General features: G+C 39.6%; 1 pseudogene; it reads left to right on the plus strand.

Moving 5' to 3' along the window:
- The first annotated feature begins 11,215 nt into the window (after positions 1-11,215).
- On the plus strand, positions 11,216-11,539 carry LOC150009133 (thioredoxin-like; annotated as a pseudogene).
- Positions 11,540-17,797: the final 6,258 nt, after the last annotated feature.

The raw sequence follows: 17,797 nt of genomic DNA on the forward strand, positions 1-17,797 counted from the left end.
GTACTAAGTGGCAGGATGCAGATTTAAACTTAGGTATCTCTATTCCAAAGTTTATAGACAGAAGAGACATCCAGGCGGGGCCTGCTGGTGGTGCACACTCTCCACCCGCCTTCAGTGACAGCATGTGGCAAGGCCGGCAGAGTTCAGAACCCGACTCAATTTGAGGATAAGGAACTCCATTTTGTTAGGCTTGTTAGAGGTCCTAACCACTGCTGACCAAACTCATAGGAGGGTCAGTGGGTAAGCCAAGGGTCCCTTTCCCTTTTGCGGAGCATCACAAAAGCCTTTCTGCTCATCAGAAGTCATCCCATTCTCTCTCCTAGAGGCAAGGGCCCAAGGGGAGCCATTCTCCCACCTGGGGTGGAGAAATTTGTCAAATAGCCAGCAGAGTTTTTGTTACTGGACAGAGCACCTTCTTTCATTAGTTCCAACAAGTTCCTTTAACTGACTTTCCTTTCCTAGACTGGGTGCAAATGCCTTCTTTCTATTATTAGAGTCCTTGTTTAGACAAACTGGGAGTGATGGGTCATGTTGAAGCTGGCTTTCCTTTACACCCTGATCCTGACCACACTCTGGCCAACCCAGTTAGACCCAAACAAGTGCCAGTCTGATGGAATTATGTGGTGGGCTTCAAGTCTCCTTGGCAACACATTTAAGAGGCTCTTAGAATAGATTGCATCTGCAGCTGGCTAATTCCATACATTATATGTTGCTTTTACTGGTTCTATTTGGAGGCAGATTCTTCCCGCTGTGGGCTTTTGGGATGATGATCTCAGTAATGATGATGTAACTTACCTGTGTTGAAGGATTTCTGTGAAGATAATTGAAATAATGTATGTACAGATGTAAACTGTAAGGTGCCAAATTGAAGCTGATTTATTTAGTAGACTATATGATAAAATAGAGCAGCCACTGGACTGTAAGTTAGATTTCATGCTTTTTCCAAGGCTGAGCACATCACTTAACATTCGAGGAGATTCTTCTCCCATCTGTGAAATGCAAGTCACAACCTTTGTTTTCTTACTAACAGGACTATTTGGAATCCACATGGACATTCTGGAAAGCCATTTGTAAACTATAAAGTAGTGTGCAAGCAGGCATACAGGACAATGAAATTCACCAAGAAGTTTCTAACATGAACAATCATATGGCAAATCCTTTCATAAAGCAAATAATCTCCTGCTCACATAGGCTTCTTAAGTCCAGGACATGCTTAGAATTTAATTTTAAATCTGTCAAATGACTTTACCTTAATGTTCACACTGAGGTGAACCTTATTCAGTGGCTATTTGATCAAGAAAGGAAGGGAGGAAAGAAGGAAGTAGAAGGGAAGGAAGGAAGGAAGGAGGGAAGGAAGGAAGGAAGGAAGGAAGGAAGGAAGGAAGGAAGGAAGGAAGAGGGCATGGCTCTATTCTTCTTGCTCCAACTCTACGTGTTTTTTTAAAAAGATTTTATTTATTTATTTTTAGAGAGAGGGGAAGGGAGGCAGAAAGAGAGAGAGAAAAACATTAATATGTGGTTGCCTCTCATGCACCCCGACTGGGGCCCTGGCCCACAACCCAGGCATGCATCCTGACTGGGAATCAAACCTGTGACTCTTTGGTTCACAGGCCAGCACTGAATCCACTGAGCCACACCAGGCCATATACTCTTTTTAAACTCCTCCATATAATTAGCTTCATGAACTATCACCAGGCAGCATAAATCTTCATTGGTACTACAAAGAGTATCTAAATTATTGAAAAATCTCTTTTACTATGAAGTTTTATTAAGAAGTATGACACATGTTATATAGTGTTTCTGTTAATTGAGCACCGAGTGAGTGAAATACATCCAGGCACAGAGAACGTGCTAGGCAAGCAATCAAGACTTGGCAATATATTTGCTCATCTTCCAGCACACAGCCGCCCTGGGCCTCTATACCCACTGAGTGCCCTGAGCTCTGCTGGCTGTAGGGAAGACCCTGCCAGCTTCTCTCACCATCAGTCACTTCTCTCCACCCACTACAAGCCCAACCCTTCTGTGTCCAGCCTATAGTCTCTTTACATCCCACTTTGTGGCAAGCTATAACCACACAGTACATGGTGCCTGCTTACTCTGACTTTGGGAAAATCCTGTCTGTTCATGCCAGTGGAAAAGAAAGCCATTGCTGTCAGGCTTCCTGGATGTCTGCTATTCTGTTTTTCCTACCTGGGCCCTTATCCTCCTTTAAATCCAACAAAGACCTTCCTGCCTTTTCAGTCCCCTGAACCCCACATCTTGTGTGTGATACCCCTATATTACAGGATGCTATTCTCAGAGGGCACATCCTGTCCTAACACTGTAAAAATTAATGGATTGAAGATTTGTGTTCAGTTCTCAAAGAACATCTCTTTAAAAGCTGCAATAGAAGAAAGTTTAGTTCAATGGTGAAAATGATGACTAGCTTGGATGAGGACCAATTCAGATAATTGGCCAAAGACCTCTAATCTCGCTGGCATCCTCTGTCACTCAGCAGGGAACTGGCCGATCATTCCATCAATACATTTATTTTGTCAGCTGTCACTGTGTGGCGCCCACACGTCTCAGCTGGGAAACCTAGGCTAAGAAATGGAAACCTGCCAATATCAGAATCATTTCATCCCTGTCATGTGCCCCTTTTGTCATATAGATTTTCAATGTATTTCTGCCTGGCTTGGCAAATCTAAGCCATGACCTTGTTTTTAGCTGCTGGGTCCCTTTAATTATTAGTATCAAACCCAATCATCTTGAGCTAGAACATTTCCAAATTGTATTAACTCAGGAAGTTCTACCCACTATATTTCTATTCTATTCTGTCCAATATTCTCCTCTATAAACACACACACACACACACACACACACACACACTCACTCACTCCCATCCAGTATCGCTTTCAACTGGTTATTTATTCTCAGCAGTGAACATGTATATGTACACACATTGATTCATTTTCATATGACTTTTCATGTGTAGCTTTTCCTTAGCAACTCAATTTCTGTCATAAGGAAAGTACTAGATTCTTAATAAAGTTAAATAACTAAACTATTGCCTGTTCAACACTGACTCTTGAGCTTCACAATCTGGGTCATCATTTTGAGAGGTGAAGCCAATGGTCAAAAAGTGGTTCTCGGAGAAAATATATCTTATTTCACTATATCCAAGAAATGAAATGAGAACACCATACATCTCACAAGACAGTGATCATGAAATAGCCTGCCCCATCCATTGGGACGATGGAACCACCACTGACCTCCAACCTGTACAGGGCCCTAGTCTGCTGGCCTCCAGGCAAGCAGCACTTCCAAGCATTGCACTAACAATGTGATTTTGTTAAGACATCACAGGCAGGGTTCCAAGGGATGGGAGGGGAAAGAATGTGAGCTTTCAAGTCAGTCTGGCTCTAAACCCGCCAGTAGCACTCTGTGATCATGGACAAGCTTCATCATCTGTACAATGGGGATGATAATAGCGTCAAAAGGCACATGCACATAAAGGCCCAGTGAAGGGCCTGTTTACTAGTCCCTCAAAGGTATATGCTGTTCCTGTGAATGCTACTGCTCCTGCTTCTGCTACTGCTCCAGCTCAGTCATTAGCCAAGTATGTCAGAAGAAATACTTTAATCTTATCCTGAAACAATCCCTCCACTTCTTACTCTTCTGAAAATAACAACAAATGGTGTAAAGGGTCTACTCCTAATATATATCATTCTCTTCTTTAGTTCCATAATCATGATTTTCCACCAGCAATATCGTCACCCACTTGAAAGAGTACCTTTCAAAACCTCTCTTGCAGGTAGAAGTAGACTTGACTAAGTTTGGATCCCTAAGATATAAATAAAAGTGATGTGAAATTTCCAGAAAATATCTTTAAGAGAAGAAGGCATTTCTCCTTTTCTTCTACTTCCTCCACCTTGTTCTTGGAACACGTATGTGAATGCTGGTGCTCCAGAACCATAGTGGGTTATAAGGACAAGTTCACAGTCTAGGAACAAAGAGTGGAAGGAGTCTGGTTCTCTGACATCTTCTTGTAATGGCTTTATTACCCATGGGCTCCTTATTTCTGGGCTTTCTTTGTATGAGGTAAACATAATTTTATCTCATATAAACCATTACGATAGTTGGGGGGGTTTTGTCCTAAAAAGGCAAACTCTAACTCATTACACCTGATTTCTCTACCCTTCTCTTCCCCATCAGCTCCAAGGCCTGTTGGACTGAACAAACTCTATTTCTTCTCCCCTTCCTTCATTTCAATGATTGAACTTTCTAGGATAGATTTTCCAATTGTCTGAGGTTAGATCACATGCCCACCTTGTCTTTATCAGAAATGAGGGGCATTGAATCTGGAGGAAGAAGCCCCAGAAACTACTGGGCTGACTACACCTTAAGGAGGTGAAAGGTAATATCCCAAAAGGAAATGAGGGTGCTGCTGACAAAGGCCCCCAAGAAACTTTCCATTCCTCACTCTCCTTTTGAGCAGCACCTGCTACTGGTGCTCAATAAATCTTTGTTGAGCATTTCTTGCAAGTGTACCCAATGCCTGCCTATTCCAGACACAGGGAACACAAACATGCAGAGAAAACTGGCCTGCCTGATGCTCACAGCCTAGAGGGAAATGCTCCCACAGACAGACAAATGTGTGATAAACACCAACAGCAAGAAACAAGTGGGGGTTTACATGCACACAAGAGCAGCATGTAATCCAGACTCGGGGTAATTGGGAACATGAGGAGGGTGGGAATCATTTCCATAGTGAGTCCACCTTTGAAACAGAATAGGAGTCAGGCAAAGCAGAGGAGAAACAGAGGGAAGAGCAGGTTGGAGGCAGTGAGGGAGGAGAGTGGAACGTGTATGGGGAGGCACAGGTCACACTGTTGGTCTTATTGGAGCCAAGAGTGTGAGGGACACACTTAGCTAGGAGCAGGCCATGGGGGGCCTCATGAGATATACAACCGAACATAGAATTTATCCTGTAGCCAAGGGAGAACCACCGATGCACTGCAATCATGAGGAGTGACATGATAAAATATACATTTTAGAATGATTAGAATGATTACTCAGTGTGGAAAATGGATGGTGGAGGAAGGGGGCTAGAATCAAGGCCCAGTGACCAATTATGAGCCTGCTGAGATAATATCATCAAAAAATCATGGTGTTCTGAGCTGAGAAGAACATTGCTTTACCAAAAAAAGTGCAGCATGTTCTTTGTTTTACCAAAAAAGTACAGCAATGTTCTTCTTCTGCCCAGTTATTTTGTTCCCCCAATGAAAGCCAAAAGCATAATGTTAAATTGCAGGCATCTCTACATGCCTCCAGAGGAATGGAGGTCAAGTGGACAGATTGCTGGGATCCCACTTAATGCTGGAATGGAGCATCAAAAAAATTAGTAGTTAGCTCAGTGTTTCTTAAACCATCTCCCTGGGACACCAGTGATTTTCAACAAGTCCACCCTTAGTCAGGAGCTGGAAAGTTGATAAATCGGAATGGCATTGCTGGTTATCAGCAGTGAATGAATGAGGTAAGAAATGAATGAATGGGTGAACTTAACAATTAATTGCATTTCTGCATCAGAGCCACCCTCATTTCTGTAGTTAAGCATCAAGATGAGGGGATTTTTTTTTTCCACTTCCCATCGCTGTCCTTTTTCTTTTCTCTTTTTTCTTTCTTTCTTTTTTTTTTTTTTTTGAAGTACTTCTTAAAAGAAGTGGAGAGTATTATTGAACCATCCATACTTCTCCATTTGACTCAAAGTAGTGAGCAATCAACCCCCCTCAGAAATGGTATCTGGAATGATGTGAGACAACTTATAGCCTGGAATTTTAAATTGTTTTATAGTATTTTACTGATAGTGAGGGCAGATCATTTGGGAAATGTATTTTTGGAAAATGCAGAATAAAAGTTAAACAGATAGATAACACATGGAACCTGAGTTACCAAACACCTTGTTAACCTACAAAAACCTTCACTGAGCTGTCTGCATTCACTTTGGAGCTCTGTGAGGAGCAAATTTTTTCCAGATATGGCAATTGTTCTGCTGGGAATCAGTTCAGCAAAGGAAATAATGTGCCATAAGTCTAGCTGTTTAGTGTTTGTATTTATCCTAAATTGTCCATTATGAGGTTATGCCTTTTCTATCCTGCCTCTTAACCTTCTGAACAGAGAAAAGGAATGTGTCTAGGATAAATCCACAGACAGGATTATCAAACAGATGCTGGCAAAAGTTTCAGATACAAGGAATTCTAAAAACATTCACAAATGCCTCATGTTATCTTTCCACTATGATCAGGCATCTTCATTAGCAATCTTAGGTCTGGGCTCTCTGGAGATGCCTCAGGAAACTTTCAGTGGCCTGTTTGCTGACCCAGACCAGGACACACTGTGCTTAATCACACAAAATGGTAACACAAACTAATGTTTAGCCAAAAAGCATCTATGAATCATCTCATACCTATTAGGATGTCTACTATTTTAAAAAGAAACAAACAACAACAAAAAAAGAAGAAGAAGATAAGTGTTGACAAGGATTTGGAGAAATTGAATCCCTTACACACTCTTGGTGGGAATGCAAAATGGTGCAGTTACTATGGAAAACAGTGTGGTGGTTGCTCAAAAAATTTTAAATGAACTATCAGATGATCCAGCAATCCCACTTCAAGACCCTGAAGAGATAGCTGCACATCCATGACATAGGAGATATTTGTGCATACATGTTCATAGCAGCACTATTCACAATAGCTAAAAGGTGGAAGCAACCCAAATATCCATTGATGGATGAATGGGTGAGAAAAATGTGGTATGTACATACAATAGAATATTATTCAGCCTTAAAAAGGAAGGGAATTCTAACACATGCTAGCATGGATGAACCTTGAGGACATTATGTTAAATAAAATATGCCAGTCACAAAACAAAAACAAAAAACTGTATGATTTCATTTATTTGAGGTACCTACTATAGTTGAATTCACAGAGATGAAAATTGGAATGATGATTGTCAGGGGCTGGGGTAGGGGGAATGGGGAGTTAGTGTTAAATGGGTACAGAATTCTTGTTTTGCAAGATTAAAGTTCTGGAGATGATGGTGGTGATAGTTGCATAACAATGTGGATGTACTTAATAGTACCAAAAGGTACATTTAATTTTAAAATAGTGAAGATGGTAAACTTTATGTTATGTATATCTTACCACAATTGAAAAACAACAACCACAGGAAAAAACATCTATGGTTCTGTAAGAGAGAGGAGTAGAGGCTAGCCAATGCAAAGTATGTTAAGTGACTATTTTTAAAGGGTAATCTGTCCTCTCTTCTTCTTGCTCTCTGCTTTCTTAGTCCCTTCCATCCTCTCTCTACCCTGCTCACTTCAGGCCTTCAGAGATCACCCTGAAGTCCTTAGAGCCTCAGACACATCTGCTCTAAACCTCTTCTCCACCACTAAGGTCATTCATCAGAAACATTTCAGCCCTCCCCTAGTTTACAAGAAGTCCCAAACCATACCTCTAGATTCCTCCTTTCCACTAAGTTTCTGACTCACATTTTCACTTGCCCACTGGAAACTTCCCACAGAGCACACAATGTCCCCCAAGACACACCCTCCTTATGTGTTCTGATCTTACTTAATAGTATTACTCTGAACCCAGACTCCCACACCAGAATCCTGGAACTCATCCTTGAACCATCCCTCCTGCCTGACTCTCCCTTTCCCATCTCCAGGCACAATCCTTTCATTTCTATCCCCCAAACTTAGACACTGCTCCCTCCACTCAGCTTCTTCCAAGTACCTCGGGCAAACTCTGTCACATTCTAACTGATCCCTCAACTCTCTCATTCTCTAAATTTCCACATTCCATTTTCTATATTGCTTTTTAAAAGCATAGATGTTAACAATGTCACTCTCCTGCTTAAAAGCTTCATCGAAGCTCCTCTGGCTTATAAAGAAACCTCCCCCACAATTTCCCAAGGCAGAGTGGGGTACTTTCAAATATCTCAGAAAATAAACTAATCGGTCCAGTTTGGGGTCAGAGGGCAATTGCTGGTCTAACTCCCTGTAACAGAAGAAGGCAATCATTTATAAAAAAGACAGCTGCAGTTGACAGAATTCTAACAATGACATCCCAAGATTCCTGTCTCTTGGTTATTAAATCAAACATTAAACCAGAGTCTGCTGTGGAGGAATTTTGCCAGTGTCATTTAAGTCCCAAGTCAGTTAACCTTAAAATATGGAGATTATCTGGGTGGGTCTGGCCCAATTAGGTAAACTCTTTAAAGAGGGAGTGCTTTCCAGGCTTTAGCAGAAAAGGGAGTCAGAGAGAGTCAAGCAAAAGAAGGATTCAACATGCTTTGAAGATAGAGGGGCCAGCTGCAGAGACCAGATATCAGCCTCTGAGTGTAGAGAGTGACCCACTAAATTCTGCTGACAACCTGAGCAAGACTGGAAGCAATTCTTCTTTAGACCCTCCATGTAAAATCCCAGCTTGGCCAATGTCTTCATTTCAGCCTTGTGAGACCCTAAGAAGTGACCCCACCCAAGCCCACCCAGACTTCTAACCTAAAATGAGCTAATAAATGGATGTTGTTTTAAGCCATTGAGTTTGTGGAGATTTGCTACACAGCATTAGAAAATGAATATAGCAGTCATCTGAGACATCTCTAGAGTGGGTGGGGACAGCATCCTAGAGCAGATGATAGCTTAGAAGACAATTTGATATGTAGCTGTTCTACCCACCAACCCACTTCGATAGTTGCATAACCTCTATCTGCCCTATATTACTTTCCCTGCTTTTCATTAGAGTCACTTTAGAACTTCATGGACTTTTTAAAAACAAGCATTAAAATTATAATTACTTTTATCCTAATCTAGATATATTTAAGAGTGAAAAAGTCTAATATGTTATCAGTTTTCCCACACATCCTTGTGTACGGTTGAAATAAACTTAATAGATTAATATCAACTCCTCCCTCTACCTCCATCCCTCCCTCCCCTTCTTTCTCTCTCTCACATACACACAAACAATGCATAAACAAATTATGTCTCTATCTCTTAACTGGAAGGACATAAATAGCCATTTTCAATAAGAAAATAAAAGTTAACCAGTATCCATACTGTCTGCTAATTCTGATTTAAAAACATGAACTTTGGAATCACTTAGAGCACAATCTGAATCCCAGATGCCTCATTTTATGGTGATATAACATCTCTTAGTTTCAATTTTATCACCTGTCAAATGGGCACAATAATATCACCAAACTCATCGCACTCCTATGAGAATTAATTTTAACAATGCCCATGAAGTTCTCAGCACCTGCCTAGCATGAAGCCTAAACTTGATAAATAGGGCCATTTTTATTGTAAACACAGTGGCCTTTAAAAGTAAGAACATGAGAGACCCAAGATGGCAGAGGAGTAAGTGAAAGCTACACTAACCTCCTCCCAGGACTAATCTGGAATTACAACAAAATTGTAGAGAAATCATACTGATAACCAACTGAACATTAGTTGGAAAGAAGTCTTACAAACAAGGACAGACAGAAGAAACCAATTCACCACAACAAGACTGGTAGGGAGGGCAGAGGAGAGGCAAGATGGCTGGCTGGGCTCCCACTGGTGGCAACTGAAGTTCTGGAGGGATACTTCAGCAACTGGGTGTTCCCTTGAGAACTGTAGGGTCTAAATCTCAAGCTGGGCTCCTCAGACTACAATATCCAGCTGGGAGAGGAACCCAAGTAACATCAAGCTGTGAAAAGCAGCAGGGTTTCTTTCTGCCAGAGAGAGATGCTAGATAAAAGAGAGCCTCTTAAAGGGCCAATGTACAAAATTCCACTTGCAGCCACTTACCATGGGCTCCAGCAAAGGATGGGAAAAGTAGACTAGAGATGCTTGAGGATAGTCTGGGGTTGGTGGCTCTGGGGAGAGTAGTGAAGGAACATCCACCAGGATCCTTGTACTAAGTCATTTCCCATATTGCAGAAGCTATCTTGCTCAGGCAGACCACTCCTCTCCAAGTGGCATCAGCCTGAGGGGAAGTAATAGTCCTGCCCACAGGAATTACTCTGCCCCACCCTGTGGATCTTAAGTGGGCTTCTGATTACAGCTTGATTAGTTTAACTGATGAGTTTAACAGCTAAGGCAAAAAGTACAAAGAAGCAGCCAAAATGGGAAGATAAAGAAACAGACCCCAAATAAAAGAATAAGAAAATTCTCCAGAAGGAGAACTAGATGAAGTGGAGAAAAGCAGTTATCAGATAGAGAGTTCAGAGTAATGATTATAAGAATACTCAACAGCATGAAAATACATAGAAACCATAAAAAGGGACCAATCAGAAATAAAGAATACAATATCTGAAATATAATAATACACTGGAAGGAATAAACAGTAGGTTAGATGAAGCAAAGGATCAAATCAGTGATCTATAAGACAAAATTTTAAAAAAAGAGAGCAATGAAAAGAAAAAAGAATTTTTTAAAAAATGAGGAAAGCTTAAGAAACATTTTGGACAACATGAAGTATAACAACAGCAGCATCATGGGAATACCAGCAGGAAAAGAGAGTGAGTAAGGGATCAAGAACCTATTTGAAGAAATAATGACTGAAAATTTCCCTAACCTGGTGAAGGGAAAAGACACACAAGTCCAGGAAGCTCAGAGAGTCCCAAACAAGTTGGACTCAGGGAGAGCTATGCTGAGAAACATTATTTTAAAAAATTAAAATTAAAATTAAAAGATGGCAAGGCTTAAAGACAATGAGAGAATCCTAAAAGCCGCAAAAGAAAAGCAGGTAGTTCTCTACAAGGGAATACCAATTAAACCAGTATTTGATTTCTCAATAGAACCATTTCAGGCCAGAAGAGAGTGACATGAATATTCAATTGATGAAAAGCAAGGACCTACAGCCAATGCTACTTTAACCAGAAAGGCTAGCATTGAAAATTGAAGGAGAAATAAGAAGTTTCCTAGAGAAGAAGAAGCAAAAGGAGTTTGTTAACATCAAACCAGTACTGCAACAAATGTTAAAAGACTTGAGAAGAAGGGGGGTGGGGAGAGAGGAAGGAGAAAGAAAGAAAAAACAGAATAAAATAGTCCAATAATAAAATGGCACTTGCTGATTCCCCTGTCACTACAGAAAGGGCAGAAAGGCAGCTGCACACTCTCCAAGTTGGGTCTGACGCTTTGCATCCATTTCCATCAGTTCTTACAGTCACTTGTCAGATCTCAGCCACCAAAATGGTGAAGCAGATTGAGAGCAAGGATGCTTTTCAGGAAGTCTTAAACAGTGCAGAGGATAAACTTGTGGTAGTTGACATTTCCTCCTCATGGTGTGGGCCTTGCAAAATGATCAAGCCTTTCTTTCATTTCCTCTCTGAAAAGGATACCAATGTACCATACTCTTCCTTGAGGTAGTTTGAGATGACTGTCAGGATGTTGCTATGGAGTGTAAAGTCAAATGCATGCCAACCTTCCAGTTTTTTGAAAAAGGACAAAAGGTGGGTGAGTTTTTCCAGAGCTAATAAGGAAAAACTTGAAGCCACCATCAATGAATTAGTTTAATCGTGTTTTCTGAAAACATAACCAGCCATTGGCTCTTGTAATTTTGTTATTTACAGAAAAGAAAGATAAAATATAGATACTATAATATTCAATGACCATCTGATATAAATGACAATAAAATATTAATTCTGCCCTTTAAAAAAAAAAGGCACTATATATGTATCTATCAATAAGCACCTTAAATGAAAATGGCTTAAATGCTCCAACCAAAACATACAGGGTAGCTGAATGGATAAGAAACAAGATCCATATATATGCTGCCTCCAAGAGACCCACCTCAGATCCAAAGATACACACAAATTAAAAGTAAAGGGATGGAAAAAGATATTTCATGCAAATGGAAAGAAAAATATAACTGGGATAGCAGTACTTTTAGCCAACAAAATAGACTTCAAAACCAAGGCTATAGTAAGACACAAAGAAGGACACTACATAATGCTAAAGGGAACAATCTGACAAGAGGATATAACCCTAGTAAACATTCATGCACCCAACATTGGAGGACCTAAATATGTGAAGCAAATCTTCATGGACATCAAGGGACAGATCAACAGAAGTACAGTCATAGCTGGGAATTTTAATACCCCATTGACTTTAATAGATAGATCTTCCAGGCAGAAAATCAACAAGGAGACAGCGGACTTAAATGACACACAAGATCAAATGGATTTAATTGATATCTTTCACCCCAAAGAAGAAGAATATACATACTTTTCAATTGCACAGGGAATATTTTCTAAGATAGACCACATGTTAGAACACAAAACAAGTCTCAATAAATTTAGAAAACTTGAAATCGTATCAAGTATCTCCTCTGACCATAATGTTATAAAACTAGAAATCAATCACAAGAAGAACACTGAAAAACACGCAAAGACATGGAAGCTAAGTAACATGTTATTAAACAATAAATGGGTCAAGAATGAGATCAAGGAAGAAATCTAAAGATACCTTGAAACAAATAAAAATGAGTACACTCAATCCAAAATTTGCGAGACAGTAGGAAAGCAATCCTAAAAGGGAAATTCATAGCATTACTGGCCTATCTCAGAAAACATGAAAAAGTTCAAATAAACAATCTAACTTCACACTAAAAAGACTTAAAGGAACTTGAAAAAGAACAAAAACAAAGCCCAAACTGAGTAGAAGGAAGGAAATAATAAATAGCAGAACAAAAATAAACAAAATAAAGTTTAAAAAAGATACAAAAGATCAACAAATTCAAGAGCTAGTTCTTTGAAAAGATAAACAAGATGGACAAACATTTAACCATACTCATCAAGAAGAAAAAAGTACCCAAATAAATTAAAAGAGGAAAAATAACAACTGATAACAAAGAGATGCAAAGGATTGTAAGAAAATATTATGATCAACTCTATGTCAACAAACTGGACAACATGGACAAAATGGATAAATTCCTAAAAACATACAATATTCCAAAACTAAATCAGGAAGCATCAGAGAATCTGAATAAACAGATTACACCTATTGAAACTGAAGCAATAATCAAAAAACTCCCAACAAACAAAGGCCCTGGACCAACTGGCTTCACAGGGAAATTTTACCAAGCATTCCAAGAAGAACTGACACGCTTGCTTTTCCAACTATTTCATAAAATTCCAGAGGAGGAAAGGCTCCCAAACTCACTTCACAAGGCCAGTATTATTCTAATTCTGAAACCAGATAAAGACACTATAAAGAAAGAAAATTATAGGCCAATATCCATGATGAACATAGATGCTAAAATTCTCAACAAAATATTAGCAAACTGAATACAGCAATGCATCAAAAAGATCATACACCATGATCAAGTGGGATTTATTCTGCAACTGCAAGGTTGATCAACATTCACAAATCAATAAATGTGACTCACTACATAAACAAAATAAAGGATAAAATTCACATGATCATAATGCAAAAAAAGCATTTGATAAAATTCAGCACCCATTTATGATAAAAATTCTCACCAAAGTGGTATTATAGGGAACATGCTTCAACATAATAAAGGCCCTATAGAACAAATCCACTGTCAGCATCATACTCAATGGGCAAAAACTATATGCATTCCCCTTAAGATTCAGAACAAGACAGGGATGTCTGCTTTCACCTATCTTATTCAACATAATACTGGAAGTCCTAGCCATAGCAATCAGATAAGATGAAGAAATAAAAGGCATCCAAATGGGAAAGGAAGAAGTAAAACTATCATTATTTGCAGATGACATGATACTAACTAACCCCAAAGATTCCACCAAGAAACTATTAGAACTGATAAATGAATCCAGCAAAGTAGCACAATACAAAATTAATATCTAGAAATCAGTTGCATTTTTATATGCTAATGACAAACTAACAGAAAGGGAAATTAAGAAAACAATCTCATTTACAATTGCTACAAAAAGAATAAAATACCTAGGAATAAACCTAACCAAAGATGTAAAAGACCTGTATTCAGAAAATCATGACACACTGAAGAAAGAAATTGAAAAAGATACAAATAAGGGGAAGCACATACCTTGTTCATGGAGAGGAAGAATTAACATCATTAAAATGTCCACACTACCCAAAACAATCTATAGATTCAACATAATTCCTATCAGGATTCCAATGCCATATTTCCCAGAACTAGAACAAATATTTCAAAACTTTATGTGGAACCACAAAAGGACCTGCGTAGCAACAGCTATCCTGAGAAAGAAGAACAAAGTTGGAGGAAATACAACACACTACCTAATATCAAACTATACTATAAAGGCCATAGTAATCAAAATAGCATGGTACTGGCCTAAAAACAGACACACAGATCAATAAAGCAGAATAGCTAGCCCAGAAATAAACCCATGTCTTTATAGTCAATTAACAGTCAACAGAAGAAGCAAGTGCATAAAAGGAGCTAAAGATAGTTTATTCAATAAGTGGTGTTAGGAAAATTGGACAGACAACATGCAGAAAAATGAAACTAGACCACCTTCTTACACAACACACAAGAATAAGTTTAGAATGGACCCAAAGACTTAAATGTTAGACCCCCAAACCATAAAAATCATAGAAGAAAGCATAGGTAGCAAAATCTCTCGGTCATTGCTCATAGCAATATTTTATTATCTGTATCTCCCCAGGCAAAGGAAACAACAACAACAAAAATAAACAAACGGGACTACATCAAACTAAAACATTTTTGCACAGCAAAGGAAATTATCAACAAAATAAAAAGACAATCCACAGAATGGAGAACATATTCACTGATACATCTGATAAGGGGCTGATATCCAAAATTTATAAAGAACTTACAAAACTAAACACCAAAAAAATAACCCAATTAAAAATGAGCAAAGGACCTGAACAGATACTTTTCCAAGTAGGACATGCAGATGGACAATAGACAGATGAAAAGATGCTCAATGTCATTAATTATCAGAGAAATACAAATTAAAATGACAATGAGATATCATCTCACACCTGTGAGAATGGCCGTTATCAATAAATCAACAAATAATAAGTGCTGGTGAGGATGTGGAGAAAGGGGAACCTTTTTCCACTGTTGGTGGGAATGCAGACTGGGGCAGCCACTATAGAAAGCAGTATGGAAATATCTCAAAAAATTAAAAATGGATCTGCATTTTGACCCAGCTATCCCACTTCTGGGAATATATCTGAAGGAACCAAAAAAACTAATTCAAAAGAACATAAGCAGCATTATTTACAATCGCCAAGATATGGAAGCAGCTGAAGGTTCCATTAGTAGATGAGTGGATAAAACAACTATGGGGGAGATCCAAGATGGCGGAGGAGTAAGTGGAAGCTACACTAACCTCCTCCCAGGACCAGTCTGGATTTACAACTTAATTTTGGAGAAATCATCTGGAATAACCAACGGAACACTAGCTGGAAAGAAGTCTTATAACCACGGAGAGACAGAAAAGGCCGCTACATCACAACTTGACCAGTAGGGAGTGGAGAGACGCGGAAGGACTGGCTGGGCTCACACAGGTGGCAGCTGAAGGGACTGAGAAACAGCTCAGCAGCCGGGGATTCCCCCTGAGAAGGGCAGGGTCTAAACCCCCAGCTGGGCTTCCCAGCCTACAGCAACAGAGTGGAAAGTAAAATAGTATCAGCTGTGAAAAGCGAAAAGCCACAGGGTTTCTTGCTAGCTAGAGAGAAACAGCAGGAGGAAAAGAGCTCTTAAGTAGATCACATACAAAAATATTTAGGCCACCACTTACCCTGGGCTCAAGCAGAGGGAAGGCAGAGAGGACTGAAGACACTTGGGGAGAGTTTGGCACGGTGGCTTTGAGGGGAGAACTGGAGGAGCAGCCGACTGGGTCCCAGTGCTGACTCATCCCCAGTACTGCGGGTAGACCATTCCCCTCGAAGTGGCGTCAGACTGAGGGCAAGCAAAAGCCCCGCCTACAGGAATTAAGCTGCCACACCCACAGTCCTTAAGCCTGACAGCTAACCACAGATTGAATAGATTAACAATTAAAGAAGACAGACAACAGCAGCAGATCCCTGGAAGTCTCCAATAGGCTGCCTAGGGCCAGACTGGTACATGATCTGACGCCACCAGAGACAGATCCAGGAAGTGCAGATCATTCTAAGAAGCACCAACAAACAATAGGAGTCACAAAAGTGGGGAGACAGAGAAACAACCTCCCATCGAAAGGAAAGGTAGAATCCCTAGAAAGAGTGCTAAATGAAATAGAGGGGAGCGAACTATCAGATATGGAATTCAAAACATGGATTATGGAGAAGCTGAATGAGCTCAGCGGAAACTACAAAGAACTCAAGGGAAACTACAAGGAATTCCAGAAAAACTACAAGGAACTCACAGAGAATTACGCGAGCATGAAAAAGGACATAGAAGCTATCAATAAGAGCCAGGAGGAAATGAAGAATATGATCTCTGAATTGAAGAACACAGTAGAAGGAATTAAAAGCAGGCTAGAGGAAGCAGAAGATTGGATCAGCGAGCTGGAGGACAACATACACAAAAACTCCCAGACAATGCAACAAAATGAAAAAAGACTGAAGAAGACTGAAGAGGTTCTAAGACAGCTGCAGGACAACATGAAACGTAATAATATCCGTATCATAGGAATTCCAGAAGGAGAAGAAGAAGAGCAAGGGATAGAAAACCTCTTTGAAAAACTAATGACAGAAAACTTCCCTAACATGACAAGAGAAAGAGTCACGCAAGTCCAGGAAGCACAGAGGGTCCCAGTGAAGATGAACCCCAACAGGCCCACTTCAAGACACATCATAATTAAAATGCCAACATTCAAAGACAAAGAGAGGATCCTAAAAGCAGCAAGAGAGAAACAACTAATAACATACAAGGGAGCTCCAATAAGGCTATCCCCAGATTTCTCAGCAGAAACACTGCAAGCCAGAAGGGAATGGCAAAAAATATTCCAAGCAATGAAAAACAAAGGCCTACAACCTAGAATACTCTACCCAGCAAAGCTCTCATTCAAAATGGAGGGTGAAATAAGGAGCTTCCAAGACAAAAGAAGGCTAAAAGAATACATCTCCACCAAACCAGCAATGCAAGACATGCTAAAGGGTCTGCTCTAAGAAGATAAAGAAACAAAGAGAGACAGAGAAGAACATGAGTACAAAGGGGAAAAATGACAATGAATAAGTACTTATCAGTAATAACCTTAAATGTAAATAGATTAAACGCTCCAATTAAAAGACATAGGGTAGCTGAATGGATTAGAAAGAATGACCCACATATATGCTGTCTACAAGAGACCCACCTTAGAACAAAAGATCTACACAGACTGAAAGTAAAGGGATGGAAAAAAGTATTTCAAGCAAATGGACATGAAAAAAAGCCGGAGTAGCAATACTTATATCAGACAAAACAGATTTCACAGCAAAGTCCATAAAAAGAGACAAAGAAGGGCATTTCATAATACTTAAGGGAAAAATCCATCAAGAAGATATAACCCTTATAAATATATATGCACCCAACTTAGGAGCACCCAAATATATAAGGAAATTTTTGAAAGACTCCAAGAAAGACAGCAACACACTCATCGTAGGGGACTTTAACACCCCATTGTCAACAATGGACAGATCTTCAAAGCAAAGAAACACCAAAGATATTGAGGCACTGAACAACACTCTAGATCAAATGGACTTAGTCGATATATATAGAAGTTTTCACCCCAAAGAAGCAAAATATACATACTTCTCAAGTGCACATGGAACATTTTCAAAGATAGACCACATGGTAGGACACAAAACAAGCCT

This window comes from Furipterus horrens, unplaced genomic scaffold (genome assembly GCF_987537825.1).
Source record: "Furipterus horrens unplaced genomic scaffold, mFurHor1.1.pri manual_scaffold_5, whole genome shotgun sequence".
In the NCBI taxonomy this organism is placed as follows: domain Eukaryota; kingdom Metazoa; phylum Chordata; class Mammalia; order Chiroptera; family Furipteridae; genus Furipterus; species Furipterus horrens.